Here is a 23,589-nt window from a genome sequence, read left to right as displayed (position 1 = left end):
CCTGCTGCTTACTTTCTCTGGGGTCTTAGGAAATTATTTGAAGCATGGCAGAAGCATAGAGGAGGGCTCAGGAAGTTCGGTTAGCTTGAAATGTGCTACTGTGTGTTGCTATAGGAATGCTGTTCGGAGTCTCTTGCTGCCACATACATTTTTTGGAAACGTAAATCAGGCACTTTAGGTTGATGCTGTAGTAGAGCTGTAAAGCCAAAAAGTAGACCTCCATTGTCAGAAATATTAAGCACAGGGAAAAGGAAATGAATGCTGTGCTATACCCTTTATTACTATAGAAGTTTAACTTGTGATTTTGCCTTAGTTAAAATCCAGACATGCTGGGCACTCAGTCCCTTCTCCTGTTGCTAGGTCAAAAGGTCCTCCTGTACATTAGCTCTTTTCAGGCATTCTGAGGAAGAAGATGAAGCTGTTGGCTTCAGTAAGTACAGTGATGCTTATCTTTTCCTTCAAAATTGAAGGGAATTTTCAGCTCTACTAATTTTTTAAAATATACAAATGGATTCCCTATGTGGAGAGATTTAAAGAAATATATGAAGTACATTCATAAGGAAGAATAATCAAGCATTCCCACTCTCACATTTACTTTTATTAGAGAAAAAAAAAAGGTATTTTTAAACAAATCTCATAATTTGAGGGCCACCTCAAGGCTTCAGAGCCCTGAGCTAGCAGTGCCACAGAGGTGACAAGAGCATGACAGGGGAAGTCCTGTGATGTTCTCAATCCAGCTTCAGAAAGGAAGCTAAAAAAGCCTTCTTTGAAGAGATGTTTTGGTTAATGTTATATTTCCTGATATTCCCAGATTACATGTACAGTAGAGTCAAAAGCGTATTCAAAAATCTCAAAATAGAACTCACAATAATCAAAACAGGACTCCAGTAGTACAAGTAGCATTCAAATCAGGGTGCAGAAATAGCCTGTGCTCAGCTCACCACTATTCCCCTGCTGAACCCAGCAGTGGTGGGACTGTGGTGGCAGCAAGGCTGCAGCCCACTCTATCTACCCTTAGTGCCATGCTGCTCCTCTGAGCTCCCCAGTCTTTCTACAGATCATAACCTTTCTGCGGCAGCCACAGCTATGGTTAGACTTCCTAACTGTTTTGTCAATATAAATAGTAACACTTTTATGTTGGGTCTGAACAGTCATATCATGGTTTTGGCCCTGGCTTACTGATGTAGAGAATTAGTTGGAAAAGGCCCATGAAAAGTTGAAAGTGCATGTATTCTGAGGAAAAAAAAAAAAAATTAAAAATATAGTTGTTTACACTTATGATCTGAAACACGTTATGACCTCAGAAGAGCTATCACTATTGAACCCTGCAATGTGTTTTTTTCAGAAAGGGATTAATAGTTCTTTCTCCTCCCAGTGCTAACCCACCCTCCTCCCCAACCCCCCGAAAAAAACCTCACAAAAAACTCACAAAAACCCACCACCACCAAAAAAAAAAAACCCAGAACCCAAAACCCCAACCAGAAACCAAACCCACATTAACGTTTTTAGCAGTATAATTGCCTCGGTCCTAAGATGTATTTCTCTGCTGTGGTTGGCAGTGCTGGGGAAATAGCTAGCTAAGTGATTCTTGGATTTTAAACCACAAAAGGCTGATCATGAGTCCAATATTCACTTTCCAGACTTGGGAGGAACATGATTTTGACCTCAGAAAAGGCACAGTGCCTGTACTCATTAACATCCTTGTAGGTACTTTTTTCTTTAAGGGAGGCTCCATAGAAATACCATAGTGTGCCTGTCATATTGACTCTTTTTATCATTTAGTTTCTTGGTTTTTTGCATTTGCAGGTCATGGCCTTAAACTGCTAGCTTTCCAGAACAGGTTCTGGGTCTGCCCATGATAAAATATAATATATGTGATGGAGAGCAAACCCCCATTTCGCTCCTATAAACAATAGTATTGTCTGACTTTGTAGAGATGTTAATTAGGAAAAGATTAGGAAAAGAGAATTTACAATGACTGGAACATTCAATTTTTGGGTGGTTAGTAGGCTTTAATATGCACATGTCCTTATTGAATGCTGTAAAGCTGGCAGTGAGCCCATCTGGCTGCAGGGATAAGGCGGGTCAAGTGGGCTCTCTGAAGCATGCAAGTATGGCTCAAACCCACCAGGATTTAATGGAGAATGAGAGATCACATTTTCGGCATGGTCCTGGGGGAGCAAGTAAAACCTGGGGAAACATGCAATATGCTAAAAAATCCAACACTGTTATGCAAGGAAGCAAGTCCAAGTGGTACCTGAGTTACACAGAAGTGGATATTACAGTCTGTGAGACACTGCTGACAGACCAGAAGACATAAAACCAGTACTACATCTAGGGCTAGTAGTGAAGTACTGGTGATAATAAAGAATGGTGAAGAAGTAAAAATGAAAAAAAATCAGAAACCAAATTTTAACTAAAAATTCAAATGCAGGTATTTCACTGTTCCTATTGGCTTACTGAGAGGCACTTTTACTAACAGAGTTTTATCTCCATACATATCAGTGGAGATCAGATACCATGTCAGTAGCAAAAATTTGCTTTAATTATGAAATGAAAATAATTTGTAGTAGCAATAGAAGTAGTTTAGGTCTCAATCTTGCAAAGAGTTTTATGCTTGTGTTGAATTACTTCTAATGTCTCTAAGTAGTCCCACGAGGAATCCTACTGAAGAAAATGGTTTTGCTCAACTAGGGTACAGATAAGCATATGAATGTGTCTTTGCAGGGTTAAGGCTTGGTTTACAATTGTACAAATTCATTTTCACTAGAGATCTCGAAACAAGAAGCTTGAATACAGAGTTAAAAACACATTTTGTTTTCACTATTGTATTATTCCAGTTTCTAAGAAAAAGACTAGATATATTAAGCTGTTGCACCATATACTAAACCAAACACGGTGCTTGCTTCTGTGCATAAGAAAAGGTTTAAAACCTTCATTATTTCTGCTAGCCCGATTTCCACCCTTCCATAGCCTGTTATTCACACCAACTAAAGTATTTCCACTATCCCTCAGAGGAAAGCAAAGCCATTTAATCAAGCTAGCCACATGTTTATGTAGTTTAGATCACCTAATCAAAGAACAAGTGCATTACAGTGATGGAATGTTCAGTTCAGATAGCAAATAACATATCAAATTTTGAGAGGAACAGTGTCTCGCCATTTTGAGAGTGAGTAATCCCTGTTTATAAGTTGACTGATAAATAGCCAAATATTCTGAATTTTAGATCACACAATGTATTTGTTGTAACTTAATACTTTTGCTAAATAAAATGAGGCGAGATGATGTTTGTCCCATTAAGAATGTGTAAGTGAAAGTCTGCAAATAATTAGATTATTAGGATATGTTAAACTGATAAACATTTTAAATCACTTAAACATTAATAAAGAGCACTAAAGATGTTTTTTTTCAACTAAGACATTATTTTCTGATGAAAGTGAGAAAAATTCTGTATAAGTGAAAAATTGACATGAACTGATGCTGAAAAATCCATGAAGTTCCAGTTTGTAAACTAAGATGTCTTTTCACTGACGAACATCTATACTCGAAAGACACAGGCACATACTTATTCTTATAATCACTCTTGAAATTTTGAATTTGTATTACACATTTTCTTAAAACTTAGGTTATCAAGGTGACTCCTTCCACTAGGAGTACTGGGATTACAAACACAAGGTTGAGAAGCATTGTTGAATGCAAGCATTACAACAGATTAAGCGCAACACATCCCCTGCCTGGTCCTGTGTCTGTGTTTGCTCAGTTCTAAAGTAAGGGGAGATATTAACTTGCTTACATTTAAAAATTACATTAAATTCCTGTTTTGATGCACAAAGAAGGCTGGAGAAAGCTTTATTTTAAGTGAGAAATCAATTCCATCTTCCTTTCTTCTCTGCATCTTCCCAGTAGCATTTTATTAACCACCAAAGCTGATTATTTTTGACTACTTATTCCTCTCTCCTTTCTCCCAGTAGAAGCATGTCAACCAGATCCATTGGAGTTGTTAAAAAATAAATCTTTTCAAATATTAACATATTTCATTCAGAATGAAATAGCTTCCTTAGTGCCTGGCCTACTTTTACCCAACTGTTGAAAAGCCAGGGCTACAAAGAAGTTTGAAGAAGTCGATGTCTTGTAGCAGTCTTCCTGTGCTGACCATGGTTTCACTGTGACTCTCCTGATGGACCTCCCCCTGTCTTCTCTCTGGTCAAGAAAATAAATTTCCTTGCAAAACTTTAGGCCAGCTACTGCACTTGCTGCCAAACTATGAAGACTTCCTTGGGCTTTTATGGGATATTACTAACCATAGCGCAATGTAGGATGGTAATGGAGAAGAAATTTGTGTCTCTGTATGTGCTGCAGTGGGTATTGCAGGAGGAATATCCCTTTCCTGTCATGTTTTTCCTTTGTTTTTTGTTTGGTTGTTTGCTTGGATTTTTTTTATTTGTTTGTTGTTTTTTTTTACCAGGAACTTCCCAACATAGGTGAAGAAGTGACTGGTGTCTTCCCCAACTGAAAACAAAACATTAGTGGAATGAAATGCACATCTGCCAGGAATGCTCAAGGTAATGTAAAATTGTAAATATTGATAAGAAAGACCATGACCTATATTAGTGGCAGGTGAAGTCATAGAGACAAAGGTCATATCATAGAGAAAAAGGTCATATCATCAGCTTTGGTTAAGATATTCGGGTGAAGCTGGCTGATTGGAAGAGGTGATATTCCAGTGGTGAGGTTGATGCTTGGCAAAGGAAGGTGGAAGATTTGAAAATCGGTCCCCTGGTGAGGTGAGTTCCTTGCGAGCAGAATGAAAATCAGGAATACTTTCTGCAGGGGAGTGAGATGCTTTGAGTGGGAAGGCTATAATGTAAAATAATGGAGTTAGTACCATCAGATCTCACAAGACTTTGTGTTTAACTAGGTGCATCAAATACTGTGTCTTCTCCAGCACTTCATGTGCTTCTTTCTTCCCTTGCTTGGTATTTAGCCTTTGCTTGTGGTGGTGAATCAGACAGGTCACCCCAGCACGTTGCTTCAGCCTGCCTTGTGCTCAGCATGGCACCAAATTCATGGCTGGTCATTGCCCTGTGACTCCCAGCTCCTCTTTGCTTTAGCATAGCAAGTTTTCTCTGATCTGAATGTCTTCAGCTGTTGTCCTCCATGTAGGAGGCCCTTGTGTTTGGCAGCTGCTGCTGGATCAGGCTCATGCAACTGTTACTACAGCTCGTCTTCTCCAGCTTAGCTCCAGGTTATCAGAGTCTGAGGATGAAGTCAAAGATCTTTGATCCCAATGAAGCTACAGTGCATGTGACAAAAGCATCAGCAGCTGGAAGGCAGAGGGACCAGGACAAGTTTCATTAAGAAAGGACTAGTAGAGAAATTGCTGCACCGCTGGTTCCAAGAGAAAAACAGTCTCTTAAAAAAAAAAAAAAAAAGGCACAAAAAAAAAAAAAAAGAGGAAAAAAAAACCCCACAAAACTTAAACACACACACACACACACACAAATCACAGAATCCCAAGGGTTGGAAGGGACCTCAAAAGATCATCTAGTCCAACCCCCCCGCAAGAGCAGGGTAACCTACAGTACATCACACAGGAACTTGTCCAGGCGGGCCTTGAATATCTCCAGTGTAGGAGACTCCACAACCCCCCTGGGCAACCTGTTCCAGTGCTCTGTCACTCTTACAGTAAAGAAGTTCTTCCTGATGTTAACGTGGAACTTCCTATGCTCCAGTTTACACCCATTGCCCCTTGTCCTATCACTGGATATCACTGAAAAAAGCCTAGCTCCATCATCCTGACACCTACCCTTCACATATTTGTAAACATTGATGAGGTCACCCCTCAGTCTCCTCTTCTCCAAGCTAAAGAGACCCAGCTCCCTCAGCCTCTCCTCATAAGGGAGATGTTCCACTCCCTTAATCATCTTTGTGGCTCTGCGCTGGACTCCTTCAAGCAATTCCCTGTCCTTCTTGAACAGAGGGGCCCAGAACTGGACGCAATATTCCAGATGCGGCCTCACCAAGGCTGAGTAGAGGGGGAGGAGAACCTCTCTTGACCTACTAACCACACCCTTTCTAATGCACCCTAAGAAGCCATTTGCCTTCTTGGCCGCAAGAGCACATTGCTGGCTCATGGTCATCCTCCTATCCACCAGGACCCCCAGGTCCCTTTCCCCTTCGCTACTTTCCAGCAGGTCACCCCCCAACCTGTACTGGTACATGGGGTTGTTCTTCCCCAGATGCAAGACTCTACACTTGCCCTTGTTAAATTTCATCAAGTTTCTCCCCGCCCAACTCTCCAGCCTGTCCAGGTCTCGCTGAATGGCAGCACAGTCCTCTGGTGTGTCAGCCACTCCTCCCAGTTTTGTGTCATCAGCAAACTTGCTGAGGGTGCACTCAGTTCCCTCATCCAGGTCATTGATGAAAATATTAAACAGCACCGGTCCCAGCACCGACCCCTGAGGAACTCCACTAGTCACAGACCTCCAGCTAGATTCTGCGCCATTGACCACAACTCTCTGCCTTCTTCCTTTCAACCAGTTCTCGATCCACCTCACTACTTGATCGTCAAGCCCACACTTCCTTAGCTTATCTATGAGGATGCTGTGGGAGACAGTATCAAATGCCTTACTGAAATCAAGAAAAACTACATCTACCGCTCTACCATCATCCCTCCACCTAGTCACTTCCTCATAGAAGGCTATAAGGTTGGTCATACATGACTTCCCCCTCATAAAACCATGTTGGCTGTTCTTAATGACCCCCTCATCCTTGATATGCCTAGTGATGGAGTCAAGAATAAGTTGTTCCATTATCTTTCCAGGGATGGAGGTAAGGCTGACCGGTCTATAATTACCCGGGTCCTCCTTCTTGCCCTTCTTATAGATTGGTGTGACCTTTGCCATGCGCCAATCCTTAGGCACCTCGCCCGTTTCCCACGACTTACCAAAGATGATGGAAAGTGGCCTAGCAATGACCTCATATTGTGGCTGATTTATATTTCTATTATAGGTTTATCCTGTTAGCTTGTTCATAAAGAAGAGCCATTCCCTGAGGTACTCTTTTCTAGAAACTTTCCTCCCCCAAGAAACTTACAGCAATGTAAAGAACAAAAGTTGGGCCTGTATTTGGGGGAGAAATCTAGAAAAGCAATTGAGAAGCTGTATTCAAGACTGCATGCAATGGTTAAGTCTTCTGGGGTGTAACCACTTAGCATAAATAGTAGAGAAATGCTTCTCCTTCAAAGACAGGGAATTCACAAGAGCTGTAATGGTCGTTTTAAAAGTTTCTCCAATAGTAGCATTTCTCCCAAATTCTGTTAAGGGAGTATTTTGAGTGTTAAAAAATAAAACGATTATTCACAATTAGATTTATTTTTTTATTTTATTTTTTCTTATTTTGCATGGGTGTCATCAGGAAGGTAGAGGATGATAAGTGTAGCTGGGGACAGGATGGGTGCAAGAGTCATGAAAGACAAAGTCAAGTAAAGAGCTTGCAGAGCGCAGGAGACCTTTGCATCCATGAAGGCATGGCTGCTGATTCAAGCCCTTGGCTGTGTGCACACCCAAGAAATACACGTGTTGATAGAAAACAGATTTAAAAGGTAATCGTGAAATTGCTTTAGAGCTCTGGATGTGTTTGGAAGTTTGTGACTGGTTGTCAGTGATGTCATAACCATATTTATTATAGCTCATAAATGGATGGGTCTGACTGTTTTCCTTATTTTAATGTATAAATTGCAGTTTATAATGGCAATAAAACACTCCAGGCTGTGCATTTCAGGGTGATTATTGCATTTCTCAGGTGGTTAAAGTTACTCTAACTGCTTTTCAGCTCAGATTTCAATAGTATTTACCCAGTGTTTGGGCCATTTTTACTTGTATTTTTATGTACAAACCTCAAATTAAAGTGTTTTATTGCTTTTTAATTAAAATGTTGAAGTGTAAAGAAGGAATGGTCACAGGCAGATAGTCATGGTAGTAGGCGTTTCGATGTGAAAGGAGAATGCACAAGAAGGTAGATGGGCAGAGGAGTGGTGCAGATACTATCGCTCTGGGTATTTCACAGGTACCCGCTACTGGTTCCAGTAAACTCATGGTTGAATAGAAACATTTGCGAGCCAAAGGAGCTGGTGTCTACCTCATAAAATCTAGAACTGAGAAATTATGGACTAAATGGCTGAAAACCCTTAATTAAGTTCTCAACACCAATGTTTCGTCTTGGTTGAGGCTGATGTGCTGATGTTTCCCATGCGGAGCATGTGATGCCTCAGCTCATGGTGTTCCTGAGTTCTAAGAGGGGGGAAAAGCTCTGTTCTTCTGTGCTCTGACTCTGAGACATTGACCACCTCACACATGGCTGATTGTACAGGGGAGACTCCAAATCCAGTTGCAATGGTGGGCTTTTAATAGCATGTAGTTATTCCAGAAGAAAAAATTTCTCAGGTACACGATTGAGTTATTTCACCAGTTTGGCCCATGTGCAGGGTGAAAGTTCTGCTCATTGAAATCCTCTTGGATGATGTCATGTCTAAGTCTTACTTGCTAAATCAAAGCACCAAAGTCCTTGTGTTGCATGTATTCATTGAGTGGTGGAAGCTATGTCAGTTCTAGGAGACAGTCCCATGGACAGATAGGGCTGCTCCCCATTGCTGTTGGACTGATGTATCCACAACAACAGCATTCCTTCACAGCTTTCTTGACACCATGCTGCTAGTGAGACAGCACCAACTCCTCGATCAATCCACCGGTGAAGTATGCTCTTTCTGGAGTTGGAGACCAGTGAGGCCCTCTCCTAGCTTGCTCCTACAAGCTTCTGAGAGGGCACTGAGGATGAGTGGCATAGCAGGACAGCGTCCACGAGACTCCTGCTTCTTCCTAAGACACAATGCTGACATTTTGGGTGTCTTATTTGCACTCATATAGCCCTTTCCATGATAGGTGTGGGATTGGATAGCTGTACACACATGCCAACCTCTTTAACTGGGATCATCTTTACAGGAACTAGTATCAACGACCTCCGGCTCATATATTGTAGGTGCCATTTAAAATAAGTTAAAGCAGGAAATCATACCCCTAAGAGGTAAGGGAATGAGTTTTATAAGCTTCCTAGAGGAAAGTTAAATTAGGGGTTGAGCCTTTCACTAAGGAGGAAAGAAACACACACCTAACCAAAACTAACCAAAACCCAACTGGTCAGAGTGTCTAATTTTATAGAAAATGCGTACATAAAATAATCTTTTCAAAGCAGGCTTTTTTCCATTGTTTCCCCCATCTTTGTTTCTATTTCTCCTGTGCAAAATATCCCTATTTCATACCTCCCCTTTCTTCCCATACCAGAAGGGAAGAAATGCTTAATGGGAAGCAAAGCACATTAGTAATATTAAGGAAAAATTGCAGTATATACACTATGAAATGAAATGCATCTTTTGTGAATAAATCCCCCCAGAAATCTTATATTTCCAGACATCCACTCACATACCTTCATGTAACAACTTATACATTCGTAAAACATTCATTGAAAGCAGCTCTGCAGTTTTATAGAAAACAACATGCCAGGGATGCAAGAATCTTGCCAGTTCTGTGAAAAATGACACCAATTAAAGCTTAAATTGCTTGTTTTCTCATAAGGTACATATTTTCATAACTTTGAAATCAAATAATTGCTGCTTTTATATTAAATACAATAAAACAAAAAGGATGCTAGTTTAGAGGAACTGCTACAAGCATTTTAATATAATTTTCCCACCATTTAAAGTCACAAAATATGGAAAACAAGTCAAGTATGCAAAGTTCCAAGGAGATAGAGAAACTCCTTCAGATTATTACATCATTTGTCTTTTGTGTCAGGAAATGTGTATGTGATTTCATTGTTTGATTAAATGCCAGAAAAAGGCATATTGCTAACTGATCTAACTGATTACAGATTTTATTCATCTGAAAAAGTATTTGTTCCTACTTTGACATTAGAAGGCAATATTTTTTTAATGGTCCAAACAAGCATTTTCAAAAAAATATAATCCTAACTTCCCAGGCTTGTTTTTTATTTTGCATTAACAATGCACTGTACTAAAATTTCCCATACTGAAACACAGTCCCTAGTGGTTTTCAAGCTATAAACTGAGTAAACAGTCCCTTTCTTATTGAGTGTCTGTGTGAATGCATGTTGTTTCTGGAATACATCATATTCATTTGCAGAAACCCTGTGTATGGATCCTTAACACTTTTTTTTTTTTTCCCCTTCTTTTTTCTGAGGTACCTAAAATAATAGCTTTTTAGACCGTGTTACAGTCATATAACTTGTTGGGAAAAGCACACTATGGCTCGCAGTCTGAATTAAACATGTGTCATTGTGGGTAAGTTTCATTTAAAATACCTATATCTGCTAATTATTCAATATGCTAATGCTATGCTGCTGTACTGTCTCTGAATTATGTGAGCATGTTTTTGGCAATACTGCACTGACTAGAATATAAGAAAATCAACTAAAAATATTTCCATACTGAGTTCCCTTTTTTGTGTGTGTATATAAAGGTGGCACTTGTGACATTTTTTGGACTCTCACCATATCAGGGTTGACAAACTTAGCTTTGCATGCTGAAGAATCTTTTATAAAAATACATAAATAATTCGAGGAGAAACACAAAGCTTCATCTGGGGACTTCAAGGTCATTTACCATTGGCCTGGCCTCCATTAACCTCCACAGGAAATCTTTCAGCATCCTTATTTTATCCTGAGTGGGTGTTCCCAAACTATCAGTCTCCTTTCCCTTCCCTCCACTCCCCCCCTTTTTCTTTTCTTCACCAAAATAGAGACACAGTAGAGACATTTGCCTTTAAAAGACATGAATTTCATCTGATGGAATATTTAAAAAATATTTACAAGTCACAGAGAAATTTGCGAAGATAATGGTGATATTTTAAATTGCTCTGTTAACAGAACACTGCCTAAGTTTGAAAGAAGGAAAAAGAAGATTTGAAAACTTAGAAAGTGATTAATAGTAAGATATTAAAAGACAGCTAAGCGTTCTCAGTCACTAGGGAAAATAAACTGATATGGTATAATGAGATCCCTACAGTCTTGTGATCAATCCAAAGTAACAAGAATGTAATACCAATGGGTTAACTAATTATATTTAAAAAGTCTCTCAGTAGTTTGAATCATGACCAGTACGAATACTGAAGATTACATGATCTATTATTAACCCATTAGTACTACATTTTTGGTGTGCTTTAGCAATGAAGAGCTCTATTGGGAGTAAACTGTACGAAATCTGTGTCTTTTTAATAAAGTGGGTAAATTTTTTGGTGGGGAGGGAGAGTATATTTTATTTATGGTGTCATTTTAAACTCAAGTTACAATGTCTTAGATTTAAGAGACAGGCCAGTAATGCAGGCAAGGGTGTCTCCTGCAAGGAGGCAGAGATTAATGCCATGTGTACTGATGATTCTCCACCACAATTTAGGATTCTGGTGGCGCCATGACGCCCGTTTTTTATGGTGGTTTGCCAAGAGAAAATTACTTAAACCAATTGTGAATGCATTCCTGTTATACTTTTACACAACCACATTTATGTACATAAATAGTATAATGAGTATTTTTTAAAATGATATCTCATTCCAGATTCACCTACTTTGCATAAAATATCAAGTGCAGGAAGGAGGGAAGTTGGGGTTTTGTTTGTGTGTTGGGTTGGTTTTTTTTTTTGGGGGGTCAGGTTTTTTTTCAGGGTTTGGTTGGTTTTTTTTTAGTAAGAGAGGTTTTCACATGGGAATGCATTCCCCCACCACCTCCTCTCTCCATGACAACTGACCACAATTGAAGTAGATTCTTCTTAACATACTGTAATGTGAGAATTTTCTTCAGCTGGAGGGTGTTTTATTCCCTAAATTGAAAGCTGTTCTACTATACTGCATAAAATGTGGACTCGATTATTAGGATAGGTACCTTTGTCAGGTAAAAACTGGTAGAGGGAGAGCTTGAAGGCTCTCAAAATCACAATAACCTATTACGACTTCACGGGTCTAAGGCTGAGACTGACTGAAATGTTCTGAGCTGAGCAGACAATGTCTTTGTATTGAGCAGAGTTTACATCAGGCAAGAAGAGTATTTTAAAATGTTTTGGCTAACTTTACAACTGCTTTTATCAATTTGTGTATGAGTGTAGGTATTTATGCAACATTCATCTTTTTGGTTTCAAAATTTTTCAACAGAGACACTTATTCTTTTTTTTTGCTAATCTATAAAGAGGGGCTTTGTGGAGTTGTATGATGTTATTTTTGTGAGGCTGCTGTAGGTCAATATAGCAAGATTTAATAGTGTCCTTTAGAAATGCTAGTATTCTAATAACCGCTATATTTTTATGAGAGAATGTCTTTTTGCTACCTAAACCACTTAATTTATCTGCATGAGCATGATTCTTGGTCGTGTTACTATTTGAAGGCAATGCTCAAGTGCAAGTGTGCTCATGCTGGGTGATGGAGCCCACCGAGCTGGTCTGTTCCTCTGAAGGACTCTAAAACTTGAAAAAGTATCTAGCTTGATATTTAATGGAAAGAGGACTGGTGTAAGGGTGATGGGCTTGGGGACTGCTTCTGCTTCTGGTTTTCGTTCCTCCAAAAGATTTGTGTTTCTTTATTAGTAGTTTCCTACTGCGACTATGAGAACCATGGTAATCAAGCCTGAAGCTTTTGACTGGCATAGTCATATATTTAAATATTAATCTGGCTGGAGTGGCTAGAGATATTGCTGTAGCTGGGATGAAAGAATACGCATATGTAGATGAGGGCTTTGTCCAAAGCCAAAAAGAGCATTGCCCCTTAGTCACTAGGCATGGACAGTTCTGATCTGACATGTGGAGTGGAGGAATTTAATAAAAAATCTTTAGTGAGAGTTATAGTTTTTGCAAACAGTTATGTCAGTGAGTTTCTGAAAACGTTCTTGGATACTGTCTTGCAGCTATTGCGACAAATAGTTTGCATGAAACTTGTAAAAAGAAGCTGATCTAACCATATTGCTATTTTTATAGTATTCATGGTAAAGAGATGTTTAGTAAGCAAGCATCTCCTCTTCATGCAAAAAAGGTGGTCTCCAGTATAGTTTTATGTGTTATTTAACATAATATTTTGGTTTGGAAATTAGAGATTGAGTTAAAATTATTACCTATAGTATTTCAAAAGTAATTTCCCCTTCATGTGCAATTAAGATCAATGTTTACATATAAATTCAATGGCATAATAATGTAAGTTTTTACTGCTACAAGTGGTTCCTGCAGTTTATATATCCAGTTGTATCAATACTGGCTGTTATACTGGTGCAAATTACATGGGGTGGTCTCAGCAACACACTTTCTCTGGAAGTTGGAGAAATCTGGCAAAAGTGAAAGAGAATGGCTAGAAGGTTAAACAGTTTGGCAACCAAGGCAGAAGAGGAGGTCTGCTGGCAACTGAAGGGGATTTATTTGCATTGGAAATAAAGAGGGTCTAGCAGTATGGAAGGACAGAGAAAAGACTTTGGAAAAGAGATGGAAGGGCTAAGTACACAGGACAGAAAGGTCAACAGGAAGATTGGCAGGAGAGCAAAAGAGTTTGCCTCCAGAGAGAAGCAGAAAGGGATGACTTCTTAAAATAGAAAGTCCAAGGAGTATCATCAAAGGATTTAGCTGTGGGAAACCTGTCTAGCTAAAGAGGCAGCAAGACTAAGATGTTTATTATTTTTAATTTTTTGGAATGCTGCAAGACGCAAATCAGTCAATTTAATTGGAAAAACAAAACCAACCCAAAACAAAAAACCGAAACAAAACCAAACAAAAACCAAACCACAAACCAAACAAAAACCCACCAAAACATGTTTAGCTTCAGACTAACAAATTTGCCTTTCAAATTTTCTTCAGAAACTTCTGGTGCAGTTCAGAAAGTCCCAAACTAGAGCCTAGGGTCTTATCATTTCTGGGTCATAAACTGTCCAGCTGTAAGAGACACAGATGAAAATGGAAGTACTGGGCTACTTTGCAGACATATGGAGTCTTATAAGAAGGAAAAGCTACATTTTGAATTACAAAATATTAAGTTTTCCCCCAATCTATGTGACTGGGTGAAATTTTCAGACTTATTCAACACTCAAGATCTCTTATAGTCACCTATCATGTCAGTATTTCTGTTAGCTTCCAAAGTCAGGATTTGCTGTTGAAATTTACACCAACAAGTAATGTTTGTTACTTTTTATGAGTGCATGAGGTAATACAGTGTACATCAACTACTGTTTTTGGAGAAAAGTTGACTTGTGGCATAATTATGCTTGATAGCTTGATTATTAATTTCTTTGTTACTTCTATAAAATTGGATTCTGTCAGGTTTGACTTCCAGTTTCTGACTGTCAAGTGTATGGAGAGGACACAAGTATGATAAATAAAGCTTTGGTGTTTATGGGAGTTACTCCCCCTGCCACTGTGAAACATTGTACCATGGGTCTCTCTGTGCAAGAGGGAACTAAAACCCGTGTAATGCTAATGCACAAAATGCTTGTTTGATACCTGTCATATTACCACTGTAGTCCTATAAAAATTTGATATTACGTTTTTTGTCTATTGTACATTTGTAATAAAGGGAAAAGGTTACAATTTTACCAAAATACATATTCAAGTCTTGAGCGCTGTGTTGAGAGTTTTGACATTTCAATACTGGTACTCAAGCAGGAAAAGAAATTCAAAATGTCCTTTAAGGAAACTTCTATTTACTGATGATTTCTTGCTATTCCAAAGTAAGTCCTGTGTGCTGGGCTGACAATGATCAGTATTTCAGAGGAAAACAGAAGCCAAATACTTTGATGAATCTAACTTCACAGAGCAAATGTTAATACTACGGACTGGCATGTGTTTGAATTTCTAACAGCTAGATATGAATTCTGTTGTAGAAAAATAATTCTACCTAGATTGTTTCCAGTGGGCATCAAAACCCACATTTGCTTAACTTATCAAGGATTTCTAGTTAACCATGAAGTTTTTCATGCCATCTGCCTGTCAGCCACCTCTGTGCCCACTGGAAGTGATGCCCTGTAGCTAAAACATCCATGGCATGAAAAGTTACCTGAATGTGCCTTGCAAAGAGAGCCAGTTACCTTCCTACACCAACATAGACTTTCATCAAGAAGCTGATTGTGACATTTAACATGAGTGTATTTTGCACAGGTGACAAATGTAAGCATTCATTATTTCTCCTGCAAGGAGATGGGCTTTCAGAGAGGGCTCTGGGAAAGCAGTGGGAATCGAACAATGCTGTCATATTCAGCTGATACAGCTATTTTTTGTACTGCCTCTCCTTTGTGCTTGAGCCATTGCCATGTATGATTTAAGTGTATTTGGTGGGTGCAAGAGTCATGCTGGGCAGTCTCTACTGGGACTAGTGACTGAAGAGGGCATCAGTCTTATTCTCTAGTTAAAAAATTCATGCAAGGCAAAAAATAAGGAAATTAAAAGCTAACACTTAAAATGGACAGCCTGACACATAATGGAGATGGGGCATTGAGCCTCGGTATGTCAGGAGCATAATTTTAACACAACAAGACACATGTAACCAGGCATGACACATTGGATTGCTGACATGCAAACCAATGCATCTGAAACAAATGTTGTTTCCTGAAAATCGTATAGATTCCCCTTGCCCTAAACAAATTTCAGTTTACAGGAATTGATGATTAACAGGCTTTTTAGAATATTTACAACTTTCTGAAGAGTGAGCTTTTTCTAAGAAAAAAAAAGTTAAATGGAACACACATATTGCCTTTGAAATGTAGCCATAAGAAGGTCATATATTTAGGTGTTACATATTAAAATATCGATTTTTAAAAAACATAAAATCCCTGCTTACAATAAATACAGTGCAAGTCCTAACCTTTATTATAAAAATATTTCAGTGTGCCACAGTAAAGGGTCATTAACATTGCTAAACTGGAGAATTTGATCATTAGAGGAGGATACTGCATTTTGTTTTTAATAAGGCAGTGATTTATACAGAAACTTATTAAGAAGCAAGATATGGTTCATTTCTGATCTCTGACATGCTTAAAAGATGTTGCAAATTAAGAAATTGATCCTGTAGATCGCTGAACTGATATGAAGAAATGTCGATAAACAAAGTGAAACAAAGTGTTTGCTCCGTCACTGGCCTTTGCCTTGCACGTAAATAGATACACAGCACATGATGGTGGAGCTTTTCTGATCCAGTCATTTCAGGTTTTGTATACAGGATGGGAAGCCAAGCATACTATTCTTTCTTTTCTTTTTTTTTTTTTCCTTTTTGTTTTTCTTCATTCTGGACAAAAATGGTTGAGCGTTTTTCTGTGAAGTGGAGAAAACCTCATCTGAAGGTGAGGTCCCACATTGGGATATTCTCCTGTGCGGTGTCTGTAAGCGGCTGCCTTTGCATCATATACTTATGCACATAGCCAGGCTGCTTGTGTGTGGCCTGCCTGTGCAGGGGTACCTGAACAACTGTGAACACATAGTAAAGCAAAGGGGAGAGGGGCCGCAGCTACAAAGCCTAACTACAGCAAAGAAATTGTGTCTATTGGCCACTGGCTATTTAGCTCCTCATAGTGAGGGCTGGAGTTCTTGATTCTCTTCAGTGGAGAAAGCGTCTGAAATTCAACCATACAGTTACAAAGGGAGCTCATGTGAATTACTTTATCTGCCCTAATAATTAATTTAAATGACCCAAGGCGCACTGCGTCTCTTTTCCTGAAGAAGTTCAACTAGAAGGTGTGTGCTGGGGTAGTCTTGACTCCCATCAGCATCTCCAGTGCTTGCAGAGCCCTTCCCTAAGACAGTGGCAAGAGATACAGTGTCCCTACAAGCATGACACAGATCACTTGATGGGATGCAGGTCTGCCTGCATGGCTGGGACTTCCTGAGATGGGCATTGCTGAGGTGTTTGGGTTGAAGGACCACTTGCTTGGGGTGGCAGTAGCAGAGCCAAGGGCCCCAAAGGAAGAGTGCCCCATGTGCACCACATGGTAATTAAAGTTACTGCTGGAAAGGCAGAGAGGAGGTCCTAGAGAGAAAAAACTTGTTTCCATGTAAGTCCTTTTATGTGTGCAAATCTGTGCACAGTGTGATGAATATGCATTGTTGTATGTTACCCAAGAAAGTTTCAGGAAGGGGTGGGGGGAAATTTCCTTTGCCAGAATAATCCTGTAACACATGCAGTACTTCTTAATGTGGGTGAGTTCGGGATTAATGTTTTTTTTTTGGTGGGGTTTTTTTTTTTTTTAGGTACTGAATGTTTTTCATTATTTTAATTGGGAAAGGCCTGATAAAAGAGAATATACACTTCACATGTCAAAGAACATGTTAAAGCTTTTTTATGCATATGTGAAACCCAGTTATGTGTCACTTTATATGATTTTCTTTTTAAATTTTATTAGCTGAATTTTAGTGCTCTTTAAAGTAAAAGTGATAGCAACCAGGTGCATTATAGGATAGATGACACAACCCTGCCAACACACCTATGTGACTAATTCCCACATTTCCAGTCTCTGCTATTAGTGCAGGATCAGGCTGCTGCTTTGTGCTGTCAATATACTGAAGGCTTTCCGACAGACACCACCACCTTGATTTTGAGATGTTAAGCTTTGTTTCATTTCTCTAAAGTGAAATGCTGATTAAAAACAAACCCAAAACATTTTTCCTTGCAGATTTTGCATTTTTATTCATATTATTTTTCTCTAATACCTTTTAGTTTTTATGATAATTAAAAGAAAATTAAAAAATAAACCAACCAAACCCTGCACTTCACCTGCTTTCTGACTCAGCCTATTGAAACTTTACCATGGCTGTTCAAATAACATCTGGAGGGAATGACAATTTGTCTGTTACACAATCAACAATAAATATACTTATTTATGAGGATAGTGAGAGGCATAAAGTACATCCCATGCAGCCACTGCTGCTTGTACCTGCACAAGCCAGTTAATGCTTAAAGATTTAAAATTTTTCTATGGCTAGTTTTGGGGGTTTTGATTTGGTTTTTTTTTAACACCCTAACATAGTGAAGCAAAGGCTTTTGCAACCTGAGTTTAAAAGAAGCAAAAGCTTTATATTCTTCAAGCCTTTGATCCCAACTCTCAGTCGTGGGAAAAAGAAGTCATCTTCCGTGAACTGTGAGTAGGAAGCTGTGAGGGAATCGGCAGATGAGTATGAACGTTAGGCCTTGTTTATCCTGGGGATTAAGTCATTTGTGGTCAGTAACCAGTGCAGCTGGGCTGCTGCAGGCTCCCGGTTCACATCAGATGACATTGCTGGAGTGAAAATCATAGACATGCTCGGCTGTTCGAAAGGGTGATTTTTTTCTCTGGCCATGTGCACGGGGGCATTTCTCTCCCTACTAGATCAGGGTGAATCTGGACCAGAGACAAGCTTATGATCTTGGTCTTCATGTTTCCAACATATCAGGTTGGAGCAGCCCCTCCTTGGGCAAATGGAACACTTTGGAGAAAAAAAGGTTCTGAAGAGATTGATCAAAACCATAATTTTATGGGTGTAGCAATAAACAGCCAAGCCTGAGCTGCAGAAAAGAGCTGCTCAGCGTGGCTGCTACTTGGTGTTTCTCAAGGTCTTGAAGAAGACAACAATCAGAAAGTAGGGAAGTGAAGGGGGAAAGAATACCTAAATTGCTGCAGTCATCTGTGTGAACACTTTAAACATCTGTCTGCATTTGGAAATATCCTGGGTTGTGCTCTGAAAGTATTAAGGCTTTTTCCAAAGGTGATTTTATTGTCAACTATTATCACAGCAGCTTTATTTTTTTCTACGAGGCACATGGTTAACATCTTTCTGTGCTTCTAAATATAAACTTGCTTCCCGGTAGTATTATCCAGGTCTCATTCCTTCTGTATTTCTTTCCTTTTTTCTGCTCCTCTCCTCTCCCTCTTTCTCCTTTTGTCACTGTCTGAGTTCAGTTGATGAGGCTTTGAGTTACAACTGGATGCTGCAAGGATGGATTCCTTTCATGATCTGTGCCGAGTTATACCAAAACTTTCTGTGAAGTTTTACTTTCGTGGAGTGTTATATAGCGACTTTTTATGTGTCTAAGAAATGGAAACATTTTGTCTCATATAAAAAAAAAAAAAAAGAAGACATATTTTTATACTGTGCTCCATTCACAGACCACATCAGAGGTATTCTAAGAATAGAATAGATCAAATATATTTTATGGAAATATAATGAGAAAAGGATGTGTTCCCAAAACTCACTCTGAACAAAGGAATGCAACATAGTCAGGAATACTTTAATGCGCCTAACAATTTTCTCATGTGAAAGGCTGAAGGAACAGTCTTGGTTTGAAGAAATCTTCCAATTCTCCCCAGGCACCCTGAACTTGAAATCAGAACTAGGAAAGCTATATATTACAAAAAAAAAAAAAAAAAAGGTATGGAAAAAGTGACTGAGGGCATTAACCATAAAAGACATTTTGAAAAGAAAAATAACATCAATATGAAACATTTTGTCATGTTTCATTTCATTGATCATATATTTATTTTATGTGCTCTGGAGCGCTGAAGCTTAGATGTAACTACATTTCAGAAGCCTCATATTAGACCTGTCATTCTCTTTGTGGTGAAAACTAAATAGTGAGAAAAAAATAAAATAGATTGCAATTATTAAATTTGGGATGGATTCCATTGGATTGTGCTTAGAAACTTTAAAATTGAACTTAGAAAATGAGACATAACATTAACAGCTATTAAAGACGCTGCCTGTGTGACAGATAGAGAAGTAGGAGGTACACCTACAATGTAAAATAATGCATCTTTTCCAAAGTAATGCAATATGTTCACCTTAAATAGGCTTGTAATTAAAACTGCCAGTGTTCATTAGATCAACCATGTAGGAAAGATGCATTTGTATTAGTTCTAATTAAATCTATTTTAAACAAGTTGAAGATACAGATGGGTTTTTTTTCACTTCCCAATACAATGGTATGTATTTCATCTGCTGCACATAGGGTAATACAGATCTTTGTTTAAAAGGCTCAGTCTTTTCTGTGGCTGGTCTCTGATCCCAGGTTACCTCTGCTCAGGTCTGAACTTCTTTCCTAGGCAAAGCCTGCAGTGATTTAAAATGGAGTTGTTACAGGAACACAATGGATGGGATCAGATCACTGTTTGCATAGTCAGAATTATTTTTAGCATCGACGAGAAAAATGAAAGCATTTATCATAACTCAAGTTCTTGAGTTACTGGTCTTCATGTGTTTTCCAATAAATATGGTTGGCTTAGAATTTAGCAGTGGGGCAGGGAAAAGCATGAGCTCGGAGAGCTTTGGCAGCACCTGGCTCGTTCTCACAGTTTTGTCCAGTACTGGGTGGCAGTTCTCACACTTGCTGTCTTTGAAGATTGTTGGTATAAAGCCCAACAAGATATTTTGTTTTCAAAACTCCCTATTGGAGCCTGACACCCTGTTCGAGCTGAAAATTATACTCTTCTTGAATTGAATGGAATAAGGATTTGGCCCTAAGTGAACAATCTTCAAATGCTAATGGAGTCCCACCATAGTGGTAATTTGTGCAATGGTATTTTATGCATTTCAGGTTTCTGAACAGTCTTAAATGGTGCAACTCTAGGGGAAGAGTATCCACCTTAGTGCAGAGCAGATTGTAAGTGCAAAGAGAAAAGGAACGGACTGGAGCTTTTTACCTCCTCTCTACTGCTGAGCCGTGCTGTTGGGCTTTTTCCTTCTCGTGGCCCTGATGGCTTTGGGTGGGCACATACCAAGACCATTTTCTCCAAGGCAGGATGTGTTTGGAAGCACAAAGGTCCATCACTGGGGGTTCCCCAGGATGGGTTGATGGCCAGAGATGCTGATACACCTCAGGGCACAGTGTAGGTCTGCTGCTTCTGGCCTCTCTCCTTGACCCTGGTAGCCAAGCAGCTCACGGGATTGATGCTCATGGCTCTGTGCATGCCAGCTTGCTTTTTCAGACAACCTGAATGCATTAGAAGCCTCCAGGAACTGAAAGTGCTGTGTTTAGGCTTGTAACACAACTGTAAAAAATAAGTTTCGGTACGTTTTCTTATTGATTTTCTTTCTTCTAGTGCAACGTTTTCAATTTAAATTTCAGCAGACTGAGGCACAGAATGGGAAGAAATGTTCTGAGCTGCACAACTGGGAAAAGAGCCTGATTTTCTGATTCTGCTTTCATGTTGTCCAATTAAATTTTGTCACTGTCTTACGATTTCATGTCCAGCCCAGTATTGCTTCCACAGAAATGCTAATTATGGAATAAGATAAATATGAAAATGCCCATATTTAATTAATGTTATATAGTATGTCCAGGAAGAATATTTTTTCCCCCTTAAAATTATTTTAATTAACATGAAAGAATATCTTTTGCTCACTTTTTATTGTTGCAAGATAGGAAAAAAAGTCATGATAAGATTGGACTATATTTAACTTTCTTCTATCTATGGTAGAAAAATTGAAAATTATTTTATTAAAATTTATTGCTCCTTTTTATCTCATAAGGTTTCCCTTAAAGTACTATTGAAAAGTGATATAATCTTTAGAATATTAGTTAACAGATGATAAATACTTAATTTTTGTTGTCTGGTTTTGTGTCATGTCCTTTTTATATTTCTTGGCTGAGGAAGAAATCTTCCACCTTCCAGAAACCTGATATTTTGGACCAGATCCCTCTCTGAACAGGTTGTATGCTGCCCTTTTCAAAATCAAGCTATCAGAAGATGCCCTTCAGCAGAAGTGTTAAGAGGACTTGGTGAGCTTAACATGTTTCGCCTGCTTAATTTAATTTGAAAAAATTCAACCAGAAAATGAAGTTATTAACAGGTTGGTACATTCAGAGATAAGATGATGTCACAGAAAAGCAGTCAAGTGGGTTGCTTGTCAAAATATAAAATATGTATCTGTCAGAATCAAATGATAGATAAGCTGTGGCTGGGTGTAGGATGCAGTGAAAATAGTGTGCTAAAAATTGAAACCGAATCCCACCAGTCTGGAGCACAAGCTTTTAGTAACTATTGTGGTGATCAGCAATATAACAATTCTGGGGACATGAACTGTACTGCTTAAACACAGTACACATCCTTTCTTGGCACCAGTAGCCAGAAGGACGCACATGAGCACTGGACCTCAAACAGGGGAGACCTCGAAAGCGTGGCTATTTCTACAGATTACTTCAAAATTGGGACACCCCATTAGTTCAGGTACGCCAAAATGAGGATTAATAAATCTTTTCCTGGGTAACTTGGGAACTTTTAAGGCCTTAAAAATGTGAAAATAGAGTGTGTCTAGCCAATCTGATGTGTCTGTTTGTATTAGAGAGGTTCAGATCAAAGAGAGAATTCTCCAGTGTACTCTCCAGGAGTACATACATGTCATGTCAGCCACAGGTCTCCTCCTGCCTTCTGGGTTGCCATATGAGATAGCTGGCACTAGGAGTTTGAAGTTAATAAACTTGGGAATTTTAAATGCCATTTGAAGTCTCATACAAGTAAAACAGAATAGGCTACTAAGCAAGGAATGCAGTCAAAATTTCAAATACAGTGATGGAAAAATGAAAGAAATACCATTATAATAAATGTTGTTATTGTGTTATCAGTGAATTTGGGAAAATGATCCCACTTATGTGGAACTTCATTCACTGCAAGTTGCAAAATAGAGCTTTAAGACTGTAAACTCTAGGGGACACCTATGAAATCTCTCTCTTTGCTTAGGATCTTCCATGATGTAGGGTTTAACTGTGGATGGGAACTCTCAGGGATAGCAGAATACAAATAATAGAAGCCCTAAATAAAATGCTGCTCTTATATTTAAAGGTCAGAACGGACTACTCTGACCTCTTGATCTGTAAGCCACAGGACTTTGTTCCACCCTGATATTTCTAGTTTATGCTTCAGCTTAGGCAGTTCTTAAGCCTCAGCTCAAGAAATATTCCTCTTCAGGAGAGAATAAATTTTAATATGCTGTTCTGATGTTAATTTTCTTCGGTGTTGAAAATGTTTTCATCAGAAGTTCTTTAGCCTTAACTTGTAACCTTTGGATTTTGATTCTTCACTTAATAAATTTACAGCAAAAGCCTTTTTTTTTTTTTTTAAGTCAAATTTTTTCCTCCATACTTCTTATTGTGTGAATGTGAGAACTGAATGCTGGGGTTTTTTATTATTATTTTTGTTGCTGTTGTTGCTGTTGTAATGACTTCCTCAGTGCTCTACACACAGGACGCAGCAACTCTCTGCTGCTACTTGTTATCCTCCATTTTATGTACTCAAGGATCACATTCCTCCTTTGGGACTTCATGCTGTTGGGATTATATGTATTATGCTTACTCTGTAGCATGCTAATTATTTATTCATCAATAATTGCAATGGTGATAGGGAATGGTCTATATTGCTGCCATACTATGTTTAAAACATAGATATATGTCAACTTTTAAAGTTGAACATATGATCCTTTTTTTTGATTAAAATCTGAAAATAAATTGGAAATCTACCACCATTAGGAGCTCTGTTTCAGACTTCTGTTATGCCAGTGACCTAGTAATTGGAAGAAGAAAGAAAAAGGAAATTTGGGAGACTATT

This window comes from Lathamus discolor, chromosome 3 (genome assembly GCF_037157495.1).
Source record: "Lathamus discolor isolate bLatDis1 chromosome 3, bLatDis1.hap1, whole genome shotgun sequence".
In the NCBI taxonomy this organism is placed as follows: Eukaryota; Metazoa; Chordata; class Aves; order Psittaciformes; family Psittacidae; genus Lathamus; species Lathamus discolor.
This window is presented reverse-complemented; position numbering follows the sequence as displayed.